Below are 25,541 nucleotides of genomic sequence, written 5' to 3' on the forward strand. Positions count from 1 at the left end.
AGAACCATCATAGATTTGCAGGCCCAGTTTGATTTGTTTGATGCATGGCGAATGATCCACCCCGACTCGTAAATTCTCCTTTTATTCTTCGTTTCATGATTCACATTCACGTATAGATAGATGGCTTATCTCAGACACACTTATCAGAACCATCAGTCAAATGTCTATACTTCCCAGAACATTCTCAGACCACTCCCCGGTGATGGTTTCCCTAAACTGGGGGACGGGCACCCCAGGGGCTCGCTCATGGAGGTTGAAACCGCATTCTGTACACAATGTTGCCTTCGAGTCTGAATTGGGAACCAGCATCAACGATTTCTTCACATTAAATACTGGTCCTGTGAAAACACATGAAACTCTCTGGGAGGCATTCAAAATCTATATTAGAGGTATCCCAATCTCCAAGGAGGCAGGGATACTTAGGGTAATCTGTAAGGACATTGCAGAGAGCGAATCACGACTTTCCCATTTTGAGGCCCAATATGCCTCCCTTCAGTCACCCATCACTCTAACCGATACAGGCACCGAATTGGACGTGTTCCGCGCTCACACGGAGCGCAAACGGAGGTTTCTTGATGACCCCCAGGCCGCTGAGAAATATGGGGAGGGTGAGCGCCTCAGCGGTATACTGGCCAGGCTGACCCATCATGAAAACGGGATGTCCCATATCCCAGCTATCGAGAGGGCGGATGGCACTTTAGCTCTCTCCTCATCCGATATGAATACTGAATTTTGCATCTTTTAGGCCCCTGGAACTGAGGGACCCTGTGTCGAATTTTATAAAAAATATAAGAACCGCCTGGTCCTCCACCTGTCAACCCATTGGGAAGAGGCCTGCAGGGCGGACATCTTTCCCCCCTATTTTTATGCGAGGGTGATAATCTCAGTGCTGCTTAAACAAGGCACGCCCCTCCACCCAATGTGGATCATACCGGCCCCTCTCATCAACTGCAATGTCAAATTATATGTGAAGGTGCTAGCCCTGAGATTAGCCCCCTACATGTCATACATTATTCATCCTGACCAGTTGGGCTACTTCCCGGGATGCTTCACTTCCCTCAATCTATGCCGTCTATTTAACATACTAGCCCGGATTGACCCAGGCACACATGTAGTTGCAGCTACCCTCGATATGTAGAAATGCAACTTCGGCCTCCACTTCAGGTCCTAGGTGAAACTCCTCTACTCCTCTCCCGTCGCTAGGGTCAGCATGGGGGACCAGTGTTAAGCCCCATTCCTAATAGCTAGAAGCACAAGACAGGGTTTCCCCTCCTCATACTAATTTTCGCCCTGGCCATCGAGCCTTTGATGGACAGAATATGGCAATGACATGCGCAGTGGTATAAGATTGTCGGGCCTACCAGAGATCATCTCCCTCTATGCAGACAATGCTGTCCTCTTTATCCGCTCACCCGAGACCAACCTAGCGCCAATATTGAAAACATGCTCTTCTGCAAGCTCTCCGGTCTCTGAGTAAATTGCTCTAAATCTATACTATTCCCTCTGACCGAGTCCACAACCCCCCCAGACCCTCTAGGTTTTGCGTGGTGACAATCCTCCGAGGTCACCTATCTTGGAGTGGTGGTCACACGTAAACAAAGCTCCTTATATGAAGCAAATTTCACAAGGTACCTCTCTGAGCTTGACCAGAAGGCTGGGACTACGAATTTCCTTGGCTGGCAAGACCTCTATCTTTAAGATGGTGGTGCTGCCTCAGCTCCTGTACAGGTTTCTAAATGTTCCCCTATGGCCGGGGCGCGAGTTCTTCACAACACTTACCCGGACCATCAATTCCTTCCTATGGCACTCTGGCAGGGTCTGAATTAAACTAGGTACGTTAACCATTCCTGCATCAAGGAATGGCTTTAGTGCCCACCACTTCAAGAGTTACTGGATAGCTGCTCAAGCACACTTGGCATCACACTGCTTTGTACCTACTGATCCCCCCCTTCATGTTAAAGGGGGGTGATATCCGCTCCTTAGTCCTCCCCTACCATCGCATCAGTTTTGCTTCCCTTGACCCGGCTGGATCCATGGCACTAGCTCTTAAAAAGATATGGAAGCACACCAACACCCCGCGCCCCTTCCACAGTGACCTTCCCCTTTGGAACTTTTTTCCGGACTCTCCTCGTGTGGATACCACAACTGTGCGTCACTGGTCAGATGCAGGCCTCGGTACAGTCCAGGATGCATTCCATCAGGGCATCTTTCTGGAATGGCCAGATCTACCGGTGACTCTACGAGGAAACCCCTCCCACTGGCTACACTATGCAGGACTATGCCGCTCTCTTAAGTATAGACTCATAACCTTTCCCGCTATTCCCCCAGATGACTCAATACTTTCAGAAATGTTGGATTCCGCGATCCTCAAGGGAAAAGTCTCTAGGTTGTACACCATCCTTCAGAGCATGGTAACCTCCCCATTCTCTAAGCTCTGGGACTCCTGGAGTGAGGATTTGAGGATTGAGATGACAGACCACCGCTGGGACAACATGTGCACCCACACCCATGAAATCTCATTTAACCCTTTAAGGGCCATGGGTATTTCTCCCCAGTGCCAGAGCCTTTTTTGGTGATTTCGGTATGTGGCCATTCAATGGCTTGTAACATTTTTTGTTACATGAGATATCTCAACCAAATGTGGCTCCTTTTTTTCCCACATGTAAGCGGTCATAATGTCACCCAGGAATCCTAAGTTGCTGTAGGGGGGGTGAGAGAAAATAAGCAATAAGTGTGGCAATTTTGGGTTTTTACATAGGAATGCCAATAAAATGATGTACAAAGAAGCTTGTGTTTTTTTCCTTGTAAGAGCTAGGAACAAATGGTTTGCTGTGCTGAGTTTCCCAATTTCCTGGCTTTCAAGAACAGGTTGAGTGGAAACGAAAAAATATTATTTTGATGTGGTTATCAACCGTTTTGTGAGAGGTAGGCACTTTGGCCATTTTTGCCAATTGGACATGCATGAACGGAATGGAAGAAAAGGGTAGGAAAGCCGAATTGGAGGACAGAAAGGCATATATTTCTGAAAAGTAGACAAAATTCCAAGTTTAGGAAGGGGTGATTTGCGTAGGTCAGGCAACAACTCGGTAGGGGAAACTGCCATAGATTGGGGAAAAGCGGGAAAATGACCGAAAAAAAGGTATGTGTTGGACATGGTTGGCTTGGTATGGCAATGGCTTCTTTGAATTTTGAGAAAATCAATGCTCCGTTACATTCCTATGACTCTTGCAGTTAGGAGAGCACACATTTTTGTAGTGTTTTACAAAACAAGAAATACCACAAGCCAAACACTGAGCCATGGTACACAGGAGTTTTACCCTCACGGCCTGAACAGACGCACTTAGCATGTGTAAATCGGGAAAACCAATGTGGTGATGAACGGCAAGCATACATTTTTTGAAAGAGCACAGGCAGACCTTTTCAAGGGTAGGTGACTTGACCATGTTACAAAAGTGTATGGTGGCTAAAGCAGTAAATAAATGTAGGTCACATTTGGGAAATTAAAAGGTTGTGTGACAAAGGGCACCAGCAAATGGGTCAAAACGTTATGAAAACCACACAAACACAACACATGTTATAGCTTTCCACATTTCCCACTGGTGTCCCGATGAAAATGTTACCTCACATGTGTGGGTACACCTACCTGGGCGCCAAGGGGAAAGCCTAAAACACAAGTAACCCCAAGTCTGTTTTCACACCGGAATTTCAGACTCTCTGCCGACCGGCACACCATACAAATATGGGCCTCGGGTGTCCAAGCCACCAAGGAAAACAGGGAACCCCATGCATTTCCGAAAAGAGGACACCCGTGGGAATCTGCAGAGGTATGATTTGCGAAAATTGCCCCAGAATGTATTACCCAGACACCCCCTCAAAATCCGAAATGTGGGAAAGAAACGCATTTTCCGCACATTTCTCTCAGATCACCCATCGAAACACACCCCCAACAACACATGGCCTGCCGTCCCGCGTTCCCACAGGTGTCCCGATGAAAATGGTACCTCACATGTGTGGGTGCACCTACCAGGGCGCCAAGGGGAAAACCTAAAACACAAGTAACCCCAAGTCTGTTTTCAGACCGGAATTTCAGACTCTCTGCCGACCGGCACACCATACAGATATGGGCCTCGGGTGTCCAAGCCACCAAGGAAAACAGGGAACCCCATGCATTTCCGAAAAGAGGACACCTGTGGGAATCCGCAGAGGTATGATTTGCGCAAATCGCCCCAGAATGTATTACCCAGACACCCCTGCAAAGTCCGAAATGTGGGGAAAAAAACACATGTTCCGCACATTTCGTTCGGCTCACCCATCAAAACACACACCCAACAACACATGGCCTACTGTCGTGCGTTCCCACAGGTGTCCCGATGACAACGGTACCTCACATGTGTGGGTGCACCTACCTGGGCGCCAAGGGGAAAGCCTAAAACACAAGTGACCCCAAGTCTGTTTTCAGACTGGAATTTTAGACTCTCTGCCGACCGCCACACCATACAGATATGGGCCTCGGGTGTCCAAGCCACCAAGGAAAACAGGGAATCCTATACATTTCCAAAAAGAGGACACACATGGGAATCTGCAGAGGTATGATTTGTGCAAATCACACCAGAATGTATTTCCCAGACACCCCCGCAAATTCTGAAATGTGGAAAAACAAAATGCATTTTCCGCACATTTCGCTCGGCTCACATATAGAAACAAGCCCCCAACAACACATGGCCTACTGTCCCGCGTTCCCACAGGTGTCCTGATGAAAACGGTACCTCACATGTGTGGGTGCACCTACCTAGGCGCCAAGGGGAAAGCCTAAAACACAAGTAACCCCAAGTCTGTTTTCAGACCTGAATTTCAGACTCTCTGCCAACTGGCACACCATACAGATATGGGCCTTGGGTGTCCAAGCCACCAAGGAAAACAGGGAATCCCATGCATTTCCAAAAAGAGGACACCCGTGGGAATCCACAGAGGTATGATTTGTGCAAATCGCCCCAGAATTTCCCAGACACCCCTGCAAAGTCCGAAATGTGGGAAAAAAATGCATTTTCCGCACATTTCGCTCTTCTCACCCTTTGAAACACGCCCCCAACAACACATGGCCTACCGTACACATGGCCTACCGTCCCGCGTTCCCACAGGTGTCCCGATGAAAACGCTACCTCCCATGTGTGGGTGCACCTACCTGGGCACCAAGGGGAATGCCTAAAACACAAGTAACCACAAGTCTGTTTTCAGACCGGATTTTCAGACTCTATGCCGACCGGCACACCATACATATATGGGCCTCGGGTGTCCAAGCCACCAAGGAAAACAGGGAACCCCATGCATTTCCGAAAAGAGGACACCTGTGGGAATCTGCAGAGGTATGATTTGCGCAAATCGCCCCAGAATTTATTACCCAGACACTCCTGCAAAAATCGAAATGTGGGGAAAGAAACGCATTTTCTGCACAATTTGCTCGGCTCACCCATCGAAACACACCCCCAACAACACATGGCCTACCGTACACATGGCCTACTGTCCCGCATTCCCATAGGTGTCCCGATGAAAACGGTACCTCACATGTGTGGGTGCACCTACCTGGGCACCAAGGGTAAAGCCTAAAGCACAAGTAACCCCAAGTCTGTTTTCAGAACGGAATTTCAGACTCTCTGCCGACCGGCACACCATACAGATATGAGCCTCGGGTGTCCAAGCCACCAAGGAAAACAGGGAACCCCATGCATTTCCGAAAAGGGGACACCCGTGGGAATCCGCAGAGGTATGATTTGCGCAAATCGCCACAGAATTTATTACCCAGACACCCCTGCAAAGTCCGAAATGTGGGGAAAAAAATGCATTTTCCGCACATTTCGCTTCGCTCACCTATTGAAACACACCCTCAACAACACATGGCCTACCGTCCTGCGTTCCCACAGGTGTCCCGATGAAAACGGTACCTCACATGTGTTGGTGCACCTACCTGGGCGCCAAGGGGAAAGCCTAAAACACAAGTAACCCCAAGTCTGTTTTCAGACTGGAATTTCAGACTCTCTGCAGTCCGGCACACCATACATATATGGGCCTTGGGTGTCCAAGCCAGCAAGAAAAACCCATTCCTGAAAAGAGGACACCCGTGTGACATTCCTGAAAAGAGGACACCCGTGTGAATCCGTAGAGGTATGATTTGTGCAAATCGCCCCAGAATTTATTACCCAGACACCCCCGCAAAGTCCGAAATGTGGGAAAAAATACGCATTTTCTGCACATTTAACTCGGCTCACCCATTGAAACACGCTGCCAACAACACATGGCCTACTGTCTCGCGTTTCCGCAGGTGTCCTGATGAAAACGGTATCTCACATGTGTGGGTGCACCTACCTGGGCGCGAAGGAATAAGGCTAAACTACTGCTATCCCCCCAAAGGGTTTGGGGAGCCAACCTACAGATTTAGGCCTGGGGTTTTGCAGCCACCAAGAAAAACAGGGACCCCCATTTCTGAAAAGAAGACATCTGTAGGTATCCACAGTGGTATGACTTGTGCCAATCGGGCCAGAATTTATTACCCACAATCCCCGGCAAAGTCCAAAATTTGGCAAAAAAAACACAATTTTCAGATATTTCCCTTTGGTCACCCACTGAAACAAATCGCCAGCACCACATGGCCTACCGTACCGTGTTCCCACAGGTGTCCCAATGAAAGGCAGACCTAGTATGCGTGGGTGTCATACCTGAGTGAGAATGGGTACATCATTTGCACAGCAAGTGGTCTTTAGTGCTCCCAGTACATAGGAAAATGCTGTCAGTAAGCCCCTTCACATGCAACTTTTCTCACACTTCTCATACATTCACGTCACAATGCAGTCGGACAAGCAATTTGGGATTCAGCACACGGAAGAGCCTCTGTGCTTAGCACAAGGAGGAACGTCCTTGTGAGCAGTGATGCCATGGCAAGGCACCTACCGAATCACTGACCGTTCATACACCTTTCGTGTCTGCAGTCAGTGGGCATCCATGTCAGCAGTTGCACCTCTACCAAATCACTTGGGCCAGAGCTAGCGTATCTGCACACTTGTACCATGTGTCTGTGTGCACACAATGCAACTGTGTCTCCAGGCAACATCTTTCACATAATTTTCCAGCACTTGCTCATCAACTGTCTGCATTCAAATGGCATGTGCCAACAATCGTATATGCACACTGATAGCAAGTGCACATTGGCTCCCTTGGCTACCTGGCCTACAGGCGCTGTCTCTCACACCAACTTCAAGTATGGCCATAGCAAGATTTTTACAGCACTCATATGTGCAACCTTACCCACACTAAGCTAACACTCTCTAACATGCTACTCATTTCTGCAGTGCTGGGAAAGTGCATTCACAGAAATGACATCTGCATGTTCTATGTTGCTATACCTCACTCACACAGCAATCGTATCCAAGTCATTCCTACAGAAGACATTTCAGCTACACCACACTTACCACAAGTTACAGTAAAACAATAAAGAGGGAAGGGTGTTACGTGGTACGCAAGATACCGCGGCCATGTAGGTGTCTAAGTACCACTTTCATGACACTTCGTCCTCAAGGGAGGGAGCCAAAGTGGCGTGTACTATTTGCAGAATACACCCTTTGAGTGGAGGGAATGGTGTCCCATCTTCACCAACGCATCCCTTGAGTGGAGGGAGTGGGACTGGCGTTTGTTTGCATGGCAAGCCTTAGGTGGAAGGTGCAGAAATCGCCTTCCATTCCACTGTACGCCTGAAACGGAGGGAGCTTCACTGACGTTTCTTTCTAAGGCAGGCCTCAAGTGGAGCGAGCTGCACTAGCATGCCTTGCAAAGATACCCCAAAGGGGACAGAACCAGAGCGGTGTTCCCTACTTCCCCAAGCAATGCTTCAAGTGGAGGGAGCTGGAGTGGCATGCCTTTCCAAGATACGCCTCCAGTGAAAGGAGCCTGAATTGCGTTCCTTTGCAAGTCATACCTCGCGCAGAGGGCGCTAGACTGAGCCTTTCCATCTACGGCAGGCCTCAAGTGAACGGTACTGGAGTGGTGTGCCTTTCCAAGGCAGGCCTCCAGTGGAGGGAGCAGCACTAGCAATGCTCGTGAAGGCATGCTAAATGAAGTGACGTGAGGTGAAATGCTGTTGCATTTTCATTGATGGTACACCTCCAGTGCAGGGAACAGGAGTGCCATTCCTTTGTAAGAGGTGCACGAAATCAGAGCCCAAGGGTTCCTTTCAAGGGATGATGACCATTTCCAGAAATCAGTCCATCTCCAAATACTTTTCCTTTGTATGATACAAAAGGAAACATGGCTGTAGGCAGAGGCCTGGATTTTAAAGGTGTGTCTTCATTGCTGTAGCAGGAACAAATCAGCAAAGTGTCCATCTTGCAATCTGGCCACATCTTCTACCTCTGGAACGGAGGGAATTTCTACATGGACCATAGTCAGCGATTGAACAATTTCTGTTTCAAAGTTCAATAAGGACAGGTTGTTTTGTGGAGTAGCTGCACGGTACACGACATAAGCAATGAACGTTGCTATATGCATAATGCGTGTGGCCAACTTTTTGTACCAGAAGCGCGACTTGCGTTCAGCCTTGTATGACTCAAGCACTTGGTCGGTTTTATCTACTCCACCCATGTACTTGTTGTAGTCCAGAATGCAGTTGGGCTTCCACACTTGCTCAGTCTGCCTGCGCTAAGAGACTGCTGAAGTACTTTCATCATGAATAGTACTCAGCATGTACACATCCCTTTTGTGGACGAATTTTACTGCCAACAGTTCATCCCGCCGCAATGCCATACATTCTCCCCTGGCCAACTTCTTGCACACAAGTTTCTGGGGAAGCCTTTGCGGTTACAGCGCCTTGTAACGCATGCCAGTGTGTCCACATTGAACAATTCCCTGAACAGTGGAATTCCTGTGTAGAAATTGTCCACATACAAATGGTGACCCTTGTGGAGCCATGGTGTGAGAAGATCCCAAACAATCTTCCCAGTTGTCCCTAAATGGGTTGGGCAGCCCGGAGGGTTTAGGGTAGAGTCTTTCCCAGTGTAGACTCTCATGTTGCAGACATACCCAGTGGTACTTTCACACAACATGTAAAACTTGATCCCATATCGTGCTCATTGCTTGAACACTAGCTGGCCTTTGAACATCAATGACTCCGCAAATCGCTGAGTCAAGTGCTTCAGAAATGGCTGAAGTTTGAACAGCCTATCATAGTTTGGGTCAGTTCTGGGTAATGCTGCCGAGTTGTCATTGAAATGCAACATACATAGCAGTGCTTGAAAGCGATTCCTACTCATTGTAGCTGGAAAAAACGGGGTTGCATGAACCGCTACAGTAGACCAGTACATTGAGACAGACGGCTTCGGCGATATTCCCATGAGCAGAATGAGACCCCAAAATGTTCTCATCTCAAGATCGGTTGTTGGAACCCATGCTTGTGCTCTGGAATAGGGTTTCAGAGTGGGACCCCTTGACCTCAAGAACCGTGCAGCGTACAAATTGGTTTGCTGAACCATATCTGCAATTAACCCATCATCAACAAAAAGGTTGAAAAAGTCAATAGGCTGAAACCCATCTGTATTTACTGTGCACCCTGATATTCCAGTGAAAGGGGGCACAACAGGCAGAGCCATTGCAGGAGGCACCCACTGCGAATCATCGTCCATGACAGGAACTGGCACATGACTTGCACGTCCTGCTTGTCCCCTCCCCCTTACAGGTCTCCTGCGTGTGGGAAGGGTGGGAATAGGTGCATGTACTCTTTCTACCTCTTCGTCATCAGATGATGAGCAGGAAGAACTACCACCTACAGAGATGCCTGTGCACCAGACAGTGATCGTCGCCGAGAAGCCATGACTACTGTCGCTATGGAACTCTTCACTGCCCAAAGAACAGAGAAAGACTGAAACAATAACTATGTGTGCTTCTCAAAGTGTGGAACCTAGTAGAGTAAGTGCTATGCAATGCCACAAACCTACACCACACAAGGACGCCAAAATGTCCAAACTCTGTTCACAAACTGTAGCAGCCCTCTGCAATATGACGTACTCTGAGCACGCTACAAAAAACGGAGTACAATTTTGCAAACACTCACATGAAATGCTAAGGACCAGCTCACTGCTTACTTACGAGTGGGTAGACAGCTACAACACACCTGCACCTAAAACAAAGACAACAAAAAATCTAAGCAAGATGTCCTCTTCCACTATAGATTACAGAAATACAAGTGTGGAGACCCTCCCCTCCTCCATGAAATGCTGATGCATGGGAAATGGCGTTGAGAAGCAACCATCTAATGTATTAGTGATTGGGTGAGTTGAAAAGGCAGAGGCGATCATGACGCAGACAGGGAACAAAAGGAAAGTACATACCAGACCCTTCCAGACAATTGCTGGCACACTTTTCACAAAAACTCTGCTCATTCATGTAGGGTTCAGTGTTGGAAGGGGAAAGGTCACAAGGACGGAACTACTTCAAGGGCAAGCAAGTGCGATTAGGTTATTGAAAGTGGTGATGGTTAGCAAACAAATAAGCTGCACCAACATACTGAATAATTTCACATGCCATGAACACAAAGCAATTGCTAGGAAGTTGGAGTCTCACTGTCAACAAATGTACTTACATGTTTATTACACTTACACAATCGAGTAAGTCCATCATTTATTGGCTTTACGCATGCCGACGTGAAACTAAAGGTAATCCAGCCCCCCTGGCACATAGCCCGGGGGATGGATTACAGTTTTGCTCGATCCCTGATTTGCAGGGATCGAGCAAAGCAAAGTGCCAAAACCGACGAGCTGGCTCGTCGGTGGCAACCTGGAGCGGTTTCCACTGAGGAGCCGGCTCGTCGGTGGCACTTAAAGGTTTAACTCACGATTCTAACTGATCCAATTCAAGGTGCTCCAAAGATTCCACTACACCCCCAATAGACTACACCGTATGTCAACAGATCACTCACCCACATGCCCTAGGTGCGGATCAGACAACGCTACCTTCATGCACATGATATGGTTATCCCTGCACCTCTCTCTGTTTTGGGAGGAAGTATGTACTACTGTTTCTGTAATATTGGAATGCATCATTACCCCTTCCCCAATTACATGTCTTTTCCATGAGCTTCCCCAACTCGGATGGGACTCCAGGAAACTGGCTGGTCTCTGTCTACTGCTGGAAACCTGTTGCATCCTTCTGCTTTGGCTTTGCCCAGTCACCCCTGCACACGCTCAGTGGCTCCGGGCTGTCACCTGGGCCTCCGATACTGAGGAATGCTGGGCACAACTACAACCGATGATGTCCAGACCCAGGAATATCTGGAACCGATTCCGCCCCTACCTCTCTGCATTGTCTGCTGATTCTGAAGATGATACTGGCAGCCGGATCACTCCGTCACCCACCTCAGTTTAACATATAAGTGTGGAACGCCACTGTGTCACCAGTGCCGGATTGCTTGTTTGCTTTGCTATACCTTTCTCCTCCTGCATATGTACACGGTATGTATATTTAAAGTTTTTCTGTATACTGTTTGTTTCTCTCTGCAGTATTGTCAAGCTCAATAAATAAAGTTTAACATTTAAAAATTTTAAAAAACCTGGGATTGGAAAATCTTCTCAGCGCTTGCTATTTTCATTGGGGTAATGCTATTTTTCTGAAGCTGTATCCAATGTCTGCCCATCTTAGGTTCTGCATTAAGTAATTGTTGTTCTAAATCCTTAATGAAACTCAGACCTGGTCCTCATTCTCCTGTAAATGTAACTAATGCCTTGATAATGCAAGAAGCCTCTCTCAAACAGTTTATGTCTATCAATATAGATGACAGTGATGACTCTGGTTGTTCTCATGCGTACGATAATACATGGTCATATGATTCTAGCAATATGTTGGCTTAGGCCAAAAGGAAGGTTTGTAAAAGTAGATGTATTTTGCATGATAATATTGGCCTAAGCACGTACACATTGAACCGCGCCATCCCACTTTCTGAAAATGCCTCTTTAGCTGGTTTGCTCTCATTTCCGAGTTTTCGTTCTGAAAGCAGTGACAACGTCACCACTTTGGTAGCTTCCCTAAAACATGCCCCTACACAGGAATGTTGAAATCACTGAGCACGCTGAACTTTGAAACAGAGAGCCTTGAAGCACTTGCATTAATGTAGCTAATCTGTAAATTAGGTGCCATTCTCTGACCTTTTAGTCCAGAAATAACCTTGTGCTGGAGAACACAATATCCTCCTACATCCCACTCCACCTCGCTTCCCAGACAGTAAATAGTCTGTAGGTTGACATGGAGTGTTCATGCACATGTTGCCATGGTAAAATGCCCACTTCCATAGGTCTGTAGGTCACAAACCATTATCACGTGACGGGCTGGCCCGAATCCGTCATGGTATTCCAAAGGTGCATAAAACATGTCGACACCCACACGTTTATGCTGACTTTTCCTATGCTTGTATGCCATGCATTGTCAAAGTCAAATCCGCTCGAGTGTGAATAAACTGTTGTTTATATATTTGTTCCTCGTGACTGGTGTGTCTTCATTTCTTTGCAGTAGCCTCCTATTTCTGGACTAATAACCCTCCCCACCCTTCACCTTGCACTTGCATGTTCTGAACCCTCACAAGGCGTAGTAGGTTTGTCTCCCCTGCCCATTAGTCTCACTATTTGTTTTATACTATTAATTCAATTATTTATTTATTTTTATAATTCATTGTCTACCTCCCCTGTCCCCACTCTGTCACCCTGTGCGTGCTTTGAAACAGTGTTGCTAATTGAATAAGCGCCTAACAAATGACCAATACATAAATAAAAACAAAATAATAATACATTGTAGAGGTTTGGAGAGGTGGCTTCATTTTTTGTGGCATTGCCTTTTTAGAGTTGTCATTTTTGTTAGTTTATATTTTCCTCATCAGTTGTACATTTGAATATGTCTAACATTGTGCAGGAAATCACTCAGATATGGCCATTCTAATGTTTCATCCGAAAAGTTGGGAACATCAATCATGATAAATCATGTGGTGCAAGTCCCCTGGGATGATGTGGATGATGTGTATTGGAAATTGCAGAAGATGGTCTGGCCCATACTGGAGAGCAGTCTTTGTCGGTATATGTGTGGTGTTCTTTCTTTACTGTAGCTGTGAGCAATGGTTGTGCCCCCATTATAGCTGCTGCCAGCAACAGCTAGAGTCTTCAAACACTGGCAGCACAAGAACACTCTATTTGAAGAGTTATTAGAAATGATAGAGAGGTTTCATAGAGGAGGATGTTAATGAATTGTTTACAGATGTGCTCCTCTCTCCAGTAGTACAACTTGATTGAGCGAAAGGCCTTCCCAGGATCTTTTGTTTCTGATGTAATTAATCTGTTGGAGGTTTTCATCCACTTCATCCCGGCGTACTAATAGTGTCTTCATTCGGTTGAAGACACTCCAGCATTTTTCATCTGAAAAAAGAAAATAAATTATGTGAGATATGAAACTTGAGAACATTAATTATGATAAATCATTTGGTGTGAGTCTCCTCGGGTGATGGCCATGTTGTGTATTAAAAATGTCATGGGTTTGGACCATCCTGGGCTGCAGTCTTTTTTGGCTTATATGTGGTCTATATCTTCATTGCATCTGTGAGTGGTGGTTGTACAGAATCAATGCCCACCCATTAAAGGTGCTGCTGTCTACTTCATCCTGGGGTACTAATAATGCCTTTATTCACTTGAAGAGACTCCAGAGTTTTGCAATTGAAAAAAGAAAAACAACATGTCCACCATGGAATGGGATATGAAGCATTTAAACATCAATTACGATAAATAATTTGGTGTGAGTTTACAGTGATGATGTGGATGATGCATATTGGAAATTGCACAAGATGGTCTGGCCCATACTGGACAGCAGTCTTTTTGGATTGTATGTGGTCTTATATCTTTATTGTAGCTATGGGCAGTGGTTGTGCAGAATCAATCTTTACTGATTAAAGATGCTGCTAGCAAGAGCCAGAGTCCTCAAACACAGATAGCACTGGAACACTCTATGTGAAGAGTTATTAGAAATGGTTGAGATGTTCATAAAGGAGGCTTTTCATGAAGTCTCTACAGATGTGCTGCTCTATGTCCATCAGTAAAAATTGGATGAGCGAGAGGCCTTCACAGGATCCTTTCTTTCTTATACAATGTAACTGTAGGAAGTCTTCATCCACTGCATCCCAGTGTACTAATAATGTCTTTATTTGGTTGAAGACTCTTCAGCATTTCGCAACTGAAAAAAGAAGAAAGAATGTGGTATATGAAGCTTGGGAATATCAATTATGATAAATTATTTTCTGCAAATCTTCTGCAATGACTGGATGATGTGTATTGGATATTGCATGAGATGGTCTGGACCATCCTGGGCTGCAGTATATTTTGGCTTATGTGTGGTCTTATATCTTCATTGTAGATGTGAGCTGTGGTTGTCCAGAATCAATGGCCACTCATCAAAGGTGCTGCTGTCTATTTTATCCTGGGGTACTAACAGTGTCTTTATTCGATTGAAGACAGTCCAGCATTTTGCAAATGAAAAAAGAAAAAAAACATGTCTGCCATGGAATGGGATAGGAAGCTTGTGATCATCAATTATGATAAATAATTTGTTGTGAGTTTACTGTGATGATGTGGATGATGCGTCTTGGAAATTGCACGAGATTGTCTGATCTACACTGGGCTGCAATCATTTTAGTTTACGTGTGGTCTTATATCTTCACTGCAGCTATGAGCAGTGGTTGTTCATAATAAACCTCCACCCATTAAATGTACTGCTAGCAACAGCCAGAGTTTTCAAATGCTGGCAGCACTGGACCGCTCTATTTGTAGAGGCATTAGAAATGCTGGAGAGGTTAAGAATGGAGGCTTCATTTTTTGTGGGATTGTCTTGTTAGAGTTGTCATTTTTGTTATTTCATCTTTTCATCACCAGTTGGACATTTGAAGATGTTTAACAATGTTCAACAAAACACTAAGATGTGGGCGTTCTAATATTTTTTCAGAAAGTTTGGGAACATCAATCATGATAAATCATGTGCGAGTCTCCGGGGATAATGTAGAAGATGTGTATTGGATACCTTACAAGATGGTCTGGTCCACACTGGAGGTCAGTCTTTTTTGGCTTATGTGTGGTGTTATTTATTTACTGTAGCTGTGAGCAGTGGTTGTGCAGAATCAACCTCCCACCATTTAAGGTACTGCCAACAGCAGCCAAAGTCTTCAAACACTGGCATCACTGTAACACTCTATTTGAAGAGTTATTAGAAATGCCATAGAGGTTCAGAGAGGAGGCTTTTCATGAATTGTTTATAGATCTGGTTCTCCTATCTTCAGTAGTACCACTTGAATGAGCAAGAGGCATTTCAAGGATCGTTTCTTTCTGATGCAAAGCATCTGTCAGAGTTTTTCGTCCACTACATCCCGAGGTACTAATAGTGTCTTTATTCAGTTGTAAACACTCCAGCATTTCACATCTGAAAAAAGAAAAAAAAAGAATGTGAGATATGAAGATGGGAAACATTAATTATGATAAAAAAATTTGGTGTGAATCTCCTAGGATGATGTGGAAGTTGTGTATTAGAAATTCCATGAGATGGTTTGGACTATACTGGGTTGTAGTTCTATTTGGTTTATAAGGGGTCTTATATCTTCATTCTAGCTATGAGCAGTGGTTGTGCATAATCAACCTCCACCCATTAAAGGTGCTGCTAGCAACAGCCAGAGTCTTCAAACACAGGTAGCACTGGAACATTCTATGTGAACAGTTATTAGAAATGGTTGAGATGTTTAGAAAGGAAGATTTTCAAGAAGTGTCTACAGATGTGCTACTCCTAATGTAATGAATCTTTCAAAAATGTTCATGCACTTCATCCGGGGTACTAAATGTGTATTTATTTGGTTGAAGACAGACCAGCATTTCAGACTGAAAAAAGAAAAAAAAGATGTGGGCTGAAGCTTGCGAAAATCAATTATGATAAAGCATTTGGTGTGAGTCTCTTGGGTTGATGTGTGTTGGAAACTGCATGAGACGGTCTGGACCATACCGGGCTGCAGTCTTTTTTGGCTTACATGTGGTCTTATATTTTCATTGTAGCTGTGAGTGGTGGTTGTTTAGAATCAACCTCCACACATTAAAGGTGCTACTAGCAACAGCCACAGTCTTCAAACACTGGTATGGTGTCACTGGAGCACTCTATTTCAATAGTTATTAGAAATGGTAGAGACATTTGGAGAGGAGGCTTTTCATGAAGTGTCTACAGATGTGCTGTTCTAGTTCTACCAGTACCACTTGGATGAGGGGTCTTTGCAGGATCTTTTCTTTATGATGCAATGCAGCTGCCAGAACTCTTGGAAATATCAGTTATGATAAATCATTTTGTACAAGTCTCTTGGGATGATGTGGATGATGAGAATTGGAAATTGTGTGAGATGGTTCTGACCATATTGGGCTACAGTCTTTGTTGGCTTATGTATGGTCTTATATCTTCATTGTAGCTGTGAGCAGTCGCTGTGCAGAGTCAACCTCCACCCATTAAAGGTACTATTAGCAACAGCCAGAGTATTCAAACACTGATAGCATGGAATCTCTCTATCTGAAGAGTTATTAGAAATAGTAGAGACGTTCAAAGAGGAGGCTTTTCATGAAGTGTCTACAGATGTGCTGCTCTATGTCCGTTATTACCACTTGGATGAGATAGAGGTCTTCGCAGGATCTTTTCTTTCTTATGCAATGTATCTGCAGGAAATCTTCATCAAGTTCATCCCGGGCTACTAATAATGTCTTTATTCAGTTGAAGATTCTTCAGCATTTCGCAAATGAAAAAGGAAAAACAAATGCAGGATATGAAGCTTTGGAACATCAATTATGTTAAATTATTTGGTGCAAATCTTCTGAAATGACTGAATGATGTATATTGGAAATTGTATGAGATGGTCTGCACCATCCTGGGCTGCAGTCTTTTTTGAACTTTATGTGGTTTTATATCTTCATTGTAGCTGTGAGTGGTGGTTGTACAGAATCAACGTCTACCGATTAAAGGTGCTGCTGTCTACTTCATCCTGGGGTACTAATAGTGTCTTTATTCATTTGAAGACACTCCAGCATTTTGCAACTGAAAAAAGAAAAAAAAACATGTCTGCCATGGAATGAAGCTTTTGAGCATCAATTATGATAAATAATTTGCTGTGAGTTTACTGGATGATGTGGTTGATGCGTATTGGAAATTGCACAAGATGGTCTGGCCCATAATGGGCTACAGTCAATTTTGGATTATATGGGGTCTTATATCTTCACTGGAGCTGTGAGTGGTGGTTGTACATAATCAACCTCCAACCATCAAATGCGCTTCTAGCAACAGCGAGAGTTTTCAAACACTGGCAGCACTGGAAAACTCCATCTAAAGAGTCATTAGAAATGCTATAGATGTTCAGAGAGGAGGCTTACATTTTTGTGGGATTGTCTTGTTAGAGTTGTCATTTTTGTTATTTCATATTTTCGTCACCAGTTCGACATTTTAATATGTCTAACATTGTTCAAGAAAATACTAAGACATAGCCCTTCTAATGTTTTTACAGAAAGCTTGGGATCATCAATCAAGATAAATTATGTGGTGCAAGTCTTTGGGCTTATGTAGATGATGTGTATTGGAAATGTTACAAGATGGTCTGGCCCACACGGGAGGGCAGTCTTTTTTGGCTTATATGTGATGTTATATATTTACTGTAGTTCTGAGCAGTGGTTGTGCAGAATCAAACTCCCCATTAAAGGTGTTACCAGCAACAGCCAGAGCCTTCATACACTGGCAGCACTGGAACACTCTATTTTCTTTTTCTTTTTTATGTATTTATTGCATTAAAATGGTCCCATTATTTAGCAATATGTTACAAAATTATCACTCAACAATAAGACAAAAAAAATACATTTAGGCAAAACAGCTAAGCAAGCAATGCCCAAACAAAGAAGAAACTCAAGATTTATACAAACAACAATCAAGTTAATCTGACAGGGTCGGTCTCAAAAGGAATTTCATCAAGAAAATTAACAAGCGCAATTACATTTTTAGTTCTGTTTCTCTGCAATAACAAGTTCCACCGAAGTGAAGAGTCTGAAATGAGCAAATCAGCCTTCATACACTGGCAGCACTGGAACACTCTCTTTTCTTTTTCTTTTTTATGTATTTATTGCATTAAAATTGTCCCATTATTTAGCAATATGTTACAAAATTATCACTCAACAATAAGACAAAAAAAATACATTTTGGCAAAACAGCTAAGCAAGCAATGCCCAAACAAAGAAGAAACTCAAGATTTATGCAAACAACAATCAAGTTAATCTGACAGGGTCGGTCTCAAAAGGAATTTCATCAAGAAAATTAACAAGCGCAATTACATTTTTAGTTCTGTTTCTCTGCAATAACAAGTTCCACCGAAGTGAAGAGTCTGAAATGAGCAAATCAGAAAAAAGAGATCTTAGTACTTAGTGCGTAGGGCGCTTAAACCTGGACACTCCGACACAATGTGAACTAGGGTTTCAATCTCGGTCGTGTCATTATAGAACTGACAATGTTTTTTTTTAGACAAGCCCCGGATTGCCTGGATCTCGTTTGTTGAATATAGGTTCAAGCGAGCTCACAGAAATTGGTCTCTGATTCTTTTATCTGGGAATTGTTTCACGTAAGTACAAATGATGTTCAGTGTCCGACCTTCTGAGGCAAATGGGCTACCGAACGATAGCCATTAACAAGATCCAAAGTTTGTATCCAATCAGGAGTCTTCATTTTTAATTTGACTTGCGTAGGGTTTGTCACAAATTTTTCCAGACAACTACCAATGTCTTCCAGACATGTTGTCACAATCAAACACCAGCCCCACAAACATGGGTTGTCATCCGCATCATTTCGTTATGAATCATTTCTAAGAATGGAGGTCTTGGAATAGAGTAACATTTTTCAAAAAGGGTAGTCTGTTCCAGTTGGAGATACACCTCAAGGATGAAAGTCTCAGCTCTCTGCAAGATTGGGAAACAGCCAACACCCTTTTCCAAAAGACTCCCTTGAGGCGGGTCCACAGGGGCCCTGAGATGTTAAACATGCCATTGTCTCCATAAGTTATGACTGATATGACTTTGGCTTTTTTAGAATCGTACAACTGGGAGAATAGAAAAATGCCCAAATTCTCTGTTTATTGTGCATGTTTGGCTAGATAATGATTTAATTTTTTCAAAGAGATGGGATAGCATAGGAGCTTCTGATCTTACATTACTTAGCCAGACACCCAGATATTTAAAAGATTCTATATATTCAATCTCTCACCGCCGATATGCCATGTAGGGCGTTTCTTATTCCTCACAGATAGGCCAAATTCCTCTTTCAAAGACGGTTGAAATGATAACCCTATTTCCAGTGACAGAAATGCTCTGGACTTTAAAATAGCACTAAGTTTAAAACTTTATGGAATGTATTCAAATTGAAGCAAGCACACACGAGGAACTAAATGTTTGTTAGATACTCTTCTGAAGAGCACTCGGAACATAAGAGGTTGAAACACGTATAGAGAGTTCACACCTTTGCAAATAAATAAATACTCTATCAGCGCAAACAACCAATGTTGAACTTCTATTTGGCACTCACCTGATAACTGAATATTAGCACAGTTTGGCACAATTAGGATTATACTTACTTTCAGAATTTATATCTTCGTTGTAGTTGTGAATGGTGATTGTGCAGAAACAACGTCACCCATTAAAGGTGCCGCTGTCTACTTCATCGTAGGGTACTAATAGTGTCTTTATTGAGTTGACGACACTTCAGGCTTTTGCAACTGAAAACTTTTTTTTTAAAAAATGTCCACCATGAAAAGGGATATGAAGCTTTTGAACATCAATTATGATAAATAATTTGGTGCGAGTTTACTGTGTTGATGTAGATGATGTCTATTGGAAATTGCACGAGATGGTCTGGCCCATACTTGGCTGGAGTTTTTTTTTATCTTCACTGCAGATGTGAGCAGTGGGTGTACATAATCAGCCTTCACCCATTAACCCCTTAAGTGCCAAGTGTTTTTCCCCCCAGAGCCAAGGCCTTTTTTGGTGATTCGGGATGTCAACATGCAATCTTTTGTATCTTTTCTGTTACATGAGATATCTTGGCCAAATTTGACCCCTATTCTTCCCACAAGGAATCCTAGTTTGCTGTATGGTGGTGAGAGAAAATAACCAAAATGTGAGAAAATATTTTTTTTCAGAAAATGTTCAGAAAATGCCAATAAAATGTGTAAACAGAAGCCTGTAATTTTATTTATTTATAAGAGCAAGGAACAAATGGTTTGCTGTGCTGAGTTCACCACTTTCCAGGCTTTCAAAAACAGGTTGAGTGGTAGCAGAAAAGCATATTTTCATATGGTTTCCAGCTGTTTTGTGAGAGGTAGGGAATTTGGCATTTTTTCAATAAGACATGCGTGCACGTAATGGAAGAGGAGGGTAGGAAAGCTGAATGGGAAGACAGAAAGGCATACATTTCTGAAACGTATCACAGGTGTCCCAACGAAAATGGTACCTCACATGTGTGGGTTCACCTACTTGGGCGCAAAGGGAAAAGGCTAAACTACTGGTAACCCCAAGTCTTTCGGCAGAGCAGAATTTGCAGGATTTTACTCTTGTAGACAACGTACAGGATTGGCCCTAGGATGTTGAAGCCACCAAGGAAAACAGGGAACTCCATACATTTCTGAAAAGAAGACATCCGTGGGAATCCACAGAGGTCTTACTTGCACAAATCGCCCCATAATCTATTACCCACAATCCATGGCAAATTCTGAAATTTGATGAAAAAAACACCATTTTCAGACATTTCCCCCTGCTAACCTACATAAATACACTGCCAACAACACTTGTCCTACCTTCACGCGTTCCCACAGGTGTGCCGATGAAAACAGTACCTCACATGTGTGGGTGCACCTACCTGGGAACAAAGGAAAAATGCTAAACCACTGGTAACCCCAAGTATTTCAGCAAAGAAGATTTTGAACGATTTTGCTCTTGTGGACAAACTACACATTTGGACCTAGGGTGTCGAAGCCACCACTTAAAAGAGGCCACCCCATTCATTTCTGAAAATAAGACACCAGTGGGAATCCACAGAGGTCTGACATGTGTGAATCACCCCAGAAGGCATTACCCACAATCCCTGGCAAAGTCTGAAATTTGGCCAAAAAAACAACATTTTCAGAAATGGTCCCATGCAAACCCGCTGAAACACGCCACCAACAACACATGTCCTACCTTCCCGCATTCCCACAGGTGTCTCAATGAAAATGGTACCTCACATGTGTGGGTGCACCTATCTGGGCGCAAAGGGAAAAGGCTACACCACTGGTACCCCAGGTCTTTCGGCAGAGCAGATTTTGAGGAATCACCCCAGAATGTATTACCTACAATCCCCGGCAAAGTCTGAAATTTGGTAAATGAACCCACAATTTTCAGACATTTTCTAATGCAAACCCACCGAAACACATGGCCAACAGCACATGTCACATGTCCTACCTTCCCGCATTCCCACAGGGGTCCCGACAAAAATGATACCTCACATGTGTGGGTGCACCTACCTGGGCGCAAAGGGAAAAGGCTAAGCCACTGGTAACCCAAAGTCTTTCAGCAGATCAGATGTTGTGGGATTTGCTAAAAAGGTTCTCACCTGGGTTTGAGTAGCGGGAGTCTCCATGTGTGTACATCCTGTACTTTACTGAGGAGAGGTTGGATTTGACCCCCTCCTACCTCATGACCAAGATACATTACTTACCCTCTGAGCTATCTGGCACTTGGTGGCCTTGATATTGAGGCTAGCCTTTTTCAAAGCCTGCAATGCTTTATACAAGTGTGTCAAATGCATCGGTTACCAGTCAAATGGTCGAAAACATTTGGTCGACAGACAATTTGGTCGACACCATTTGGTCGAATGCCAAATGGTCGAATTTTTTTTTTTTTTTTTTTTTTACCCATTTTTTGGGTTTTTTTGGGGGGGTCCCCCCCCCAACCCCCTTTTTTTTCTTTTTTATTTTTTTTCCCCACACGAAAACCCACAAAACACATATATATATATAAAAAAAAAAAAAATTCGACCATTTGGCATTCGACCAAATGGTGTCGACCAAATTGCAGTCGACCAGTTTGTCGTCGACCAGTTGACTGGACACCAAATGCATCAAATGCCCCTCCCAAGTGGAACTGTAGACAGCGATGTCATCTATGTAGGCCACACAAAAGGCCTCCAGCCCACTGATTGCATGATTGACTAAACATTGGAAAGTGGCAGGTGCATTCTTCAATCCAAAAGGCATGACCCTAAACTGGTAGAGCCCCTCCGGTGTCGAGAAGGCAGTCTTTTCCTTGGCATGGTCCGTCAGAGCTATTTGCCAATATTTGCCAATTGCCTAAGGTAAGGTAAGGTCAAAGGTGCTCACAAATTCAGCAGCACCAATTGTGTCCACAAGCTCACGGTGTAAGGCCTGGTGTCAGTAAGAACAGAGAGGCATACTGACGGAGCAAAGCCCTGCAGGCCCTCTGCTGCTCTGTCATCAGATCTGGAGAGAGATGCACTCCCTCCCCTGAGCCATCCTGAGGGTTGCTATGCAGTAAATCAGGAAGGGGCTCACTCTCATCCTCTTCTTGCTCTGAATCCATCAAGAGACCTGAGACTTCTGCTCACCTATCGAAAGGCTTGAGCCTTTTAACATGGAATTCCTGAGGGGCTACCCCAGGGACTCTCATGTCAACCAGATAATTGACTTCGCCCATCTTGGAAATGATCCTGAAGGATCCAGTCCACTTATCTGCCAAAGTCCAGGCTTGGTAGGCTCCATCAAAAGGATCTCCTATCCTGGGGTCCAATCCACTTGCAAGGATTTAAGGTCATGCCAGTATTTGTTCAATTCCTGGATGGCCTTAAGATTTGCTGTCGCCTGACCCATCATCTTTGTCACCAACCCGTCTGAGGCCTAATACCTGCTTGGCAGGACCTGGAGGGGTGGCTTCCAGACCTTCTCTGATCAAGGCAATGGATCCCCTCACTGGAAGGCCAAAGAGTAACTGAAAGTGGCTGAAACCAACACCCTCTTGAGGTACCTCTTTGTAAGAGAACAGTAGGCATGGTTGGAGGAGATCCCATTTCCTCCTTAGGGGCTCTTCTAAAGCACCTAGCATGCCCTTGAGAGATTTGTTAAATCTCTCAACCAGACCATTGGCCTGGGGGTGGTAAGAGGTGGAGAACTTGTAGGTCCGCACTCTTTCCACATTGTTTTCATGTAACTCAACATGAAGTTGGATCCTCTGTCAGAGACAACCTCCTTAGGGAATCCAACATGGGTGAAAATGCCCAGGAGAGCCCTGGCAACCACCTTGGCAGTAATAATCCAAAGGGGTATAGCCTCAGAGTACCTGGTGGCATGATCAACCAATACCAGGATGAACCGATGTCCATCTGAAGTGGCAGGATCAAGGGGACCAACAATGTCGATGCCCACCCTCTCAAATGGTGTGTCACCCACTGGCAATGACTGCTGTGGGGTAATGACACAGCCTCCATTCTTGCCAGACAACTGACAAGTTGGGCAGGTCCTACAGTGGGACTACACTTCTGCTCCCCTCTGAGGCCAGTAGAAATGAGCAGAGAGCCTTTTCTTCATCTTCTTTGTCCCAAGATGACCAGCAACAGGCACCTCATGTGCCAACTTCAGTAGGAAGGGCCCGTAAACCTGGGGTACCACCAACCTCTTGAGGGCACCAGGTTCAGGCTCAGTGGGCTCAATAACAAGCAGGTCTCCCTCCCAATATATCCGGAATGTCCTAGGAACTCCTCCCTGTACCTTGGACAGGGCCTGTTTCCTCAGACCCTTGAGAGAGTGGCACTCTCTCTGACCCTTACAGAAGTCCGCCCATGAGGTTCCCCCTACACCCAACAGGCATTGAAGGATGGGGTGGTTCTCCCGGTTGAGCAACTCTCCCGCTGGAGGGTCTTCTTGCTCTTCTCCCTCAGGAGTTGAGTTTGGATTTACCATAGGACCCAGCATGTCCGGAGCATGAACCCCAATGAGTGCTATAGGAACAGCATGAATGAAGGAGCCCCCTTTACAGAGGTGGCCTTCTTATTTTCCTTTTCCATCTTCTTGCATTAGGCCTTGCCTTTGGCTCGGGTACCTCACTCACAGCCAGACCCAGTGACCCCTGTGACTGAGTGACAGCAGCAGCAGTCATGGTGAGACACAGTGATACAGATGAGACAAATTCTACCATTGGCCTACCCCTTATTGGGCGACCATGCATCAGTCTTAGACAATCTCCTAGGGGGGTGTGGATCACTATGCCCCCCTGCTCTTGTATCTCAGGGCTTTTGTGCACTGTGTTACTCCTAGATTACTCCTATCTTACTCCAACGGACACATTAACATAAGACACAAAGAAAACACATGAATCGATTCAACAATAGAAACACTTTTATTCAGACATAGCAATGCATGATGCAAAACATTTCTATAATGCAAATCTCGAATGTGCACCTTTTATGCTTTTGGTGCAAATCTTCCATGCAATAAATATAAGCCTTACACTATAAGCTATACGCCACACCATTCCTCTCTATTCCACACCATACTTCATACTTTCTCTCTAAGACAACCCCTGTGTGATTACCCCATCTATAGCTCTGTGTGAGTGTCTGTTCTAATTCCCCATGCACGTATCTTATTCAGGAATACTCCCCTTTTCTCTGTTTTTTGCTCTTTCTCTCCTCTCCTGCTAACTCTGCAACCAGTCAGTCAGTGTCAGGGCCAGGCCTCTCTCTCAAGATCTGGTCACTCGATCTGCCTCAATGCCTCTGCCAAGCTCTCGAACTTCTGCTCTCATCAGAATGCTTCCCCAAGCTTCCTCGATCTCAGCTCAATCTCTCAGAGTGCAGCTCCCTCCAAAACTCCATCTCCAACAACTAGAAACTCCCAAACATTATACTGTTCAAAGATGTATTCAAATCTCTATGGTTACACTCTCTTTCTGTCTGTCTGCAATTCTAAATATGAGCAGCGCCTAAATGTCTGTGTTGCATGTACTTGTACTTTGCAATCACTGCGTGTTCTTTGTCAATGTGACATTTGCCATCATATCTATACCATATCTCCTTCTGTCTGCGTGCGGTACACCATCATTTCATATTTCTCCATTCACTCCCTCTATCCTCCTGCATGTCTCTGCCTATACACGCTCTCCCTCTCTCCATGGCGCTGCCCCCACCTTCCTCTCTGTGTCTGCAAACACAAGTATGCTGATAAGCCAGGCTGTCTCATTCGTTTCTACTGGACAAAGTTACGACCTTCCTGCCAAGAAACTGTTGACATTCCATGTAACTTAAATCAATTTCTCCGCACTCTGCGGAATGAACAGCTTCTGTGTGTCTCAATGGAATGGCTTCATAATGCCAAAGGCCTCATTCTCGAATATAGTGCCTCACACATTCATTCATACCAAGCACTATACTCAAAGCTCAATGCATATTCTAAG

Source organism: Ambystoma mexicanum, chromosome 11 (assembly GCF_040938575.1).
Source record: "Ambystoma mexicanum isolate Mex_15411 chromosome 11, UKY_AmexF1_1, whole genome shotgun sequence".
Classification (NCBI taxonomy): Eukaryota; Metazoa; Chordata; class Amphibia; order Caudata; family Ambystomatidae; genus Ambystoma; species Ambystoma mexicanum.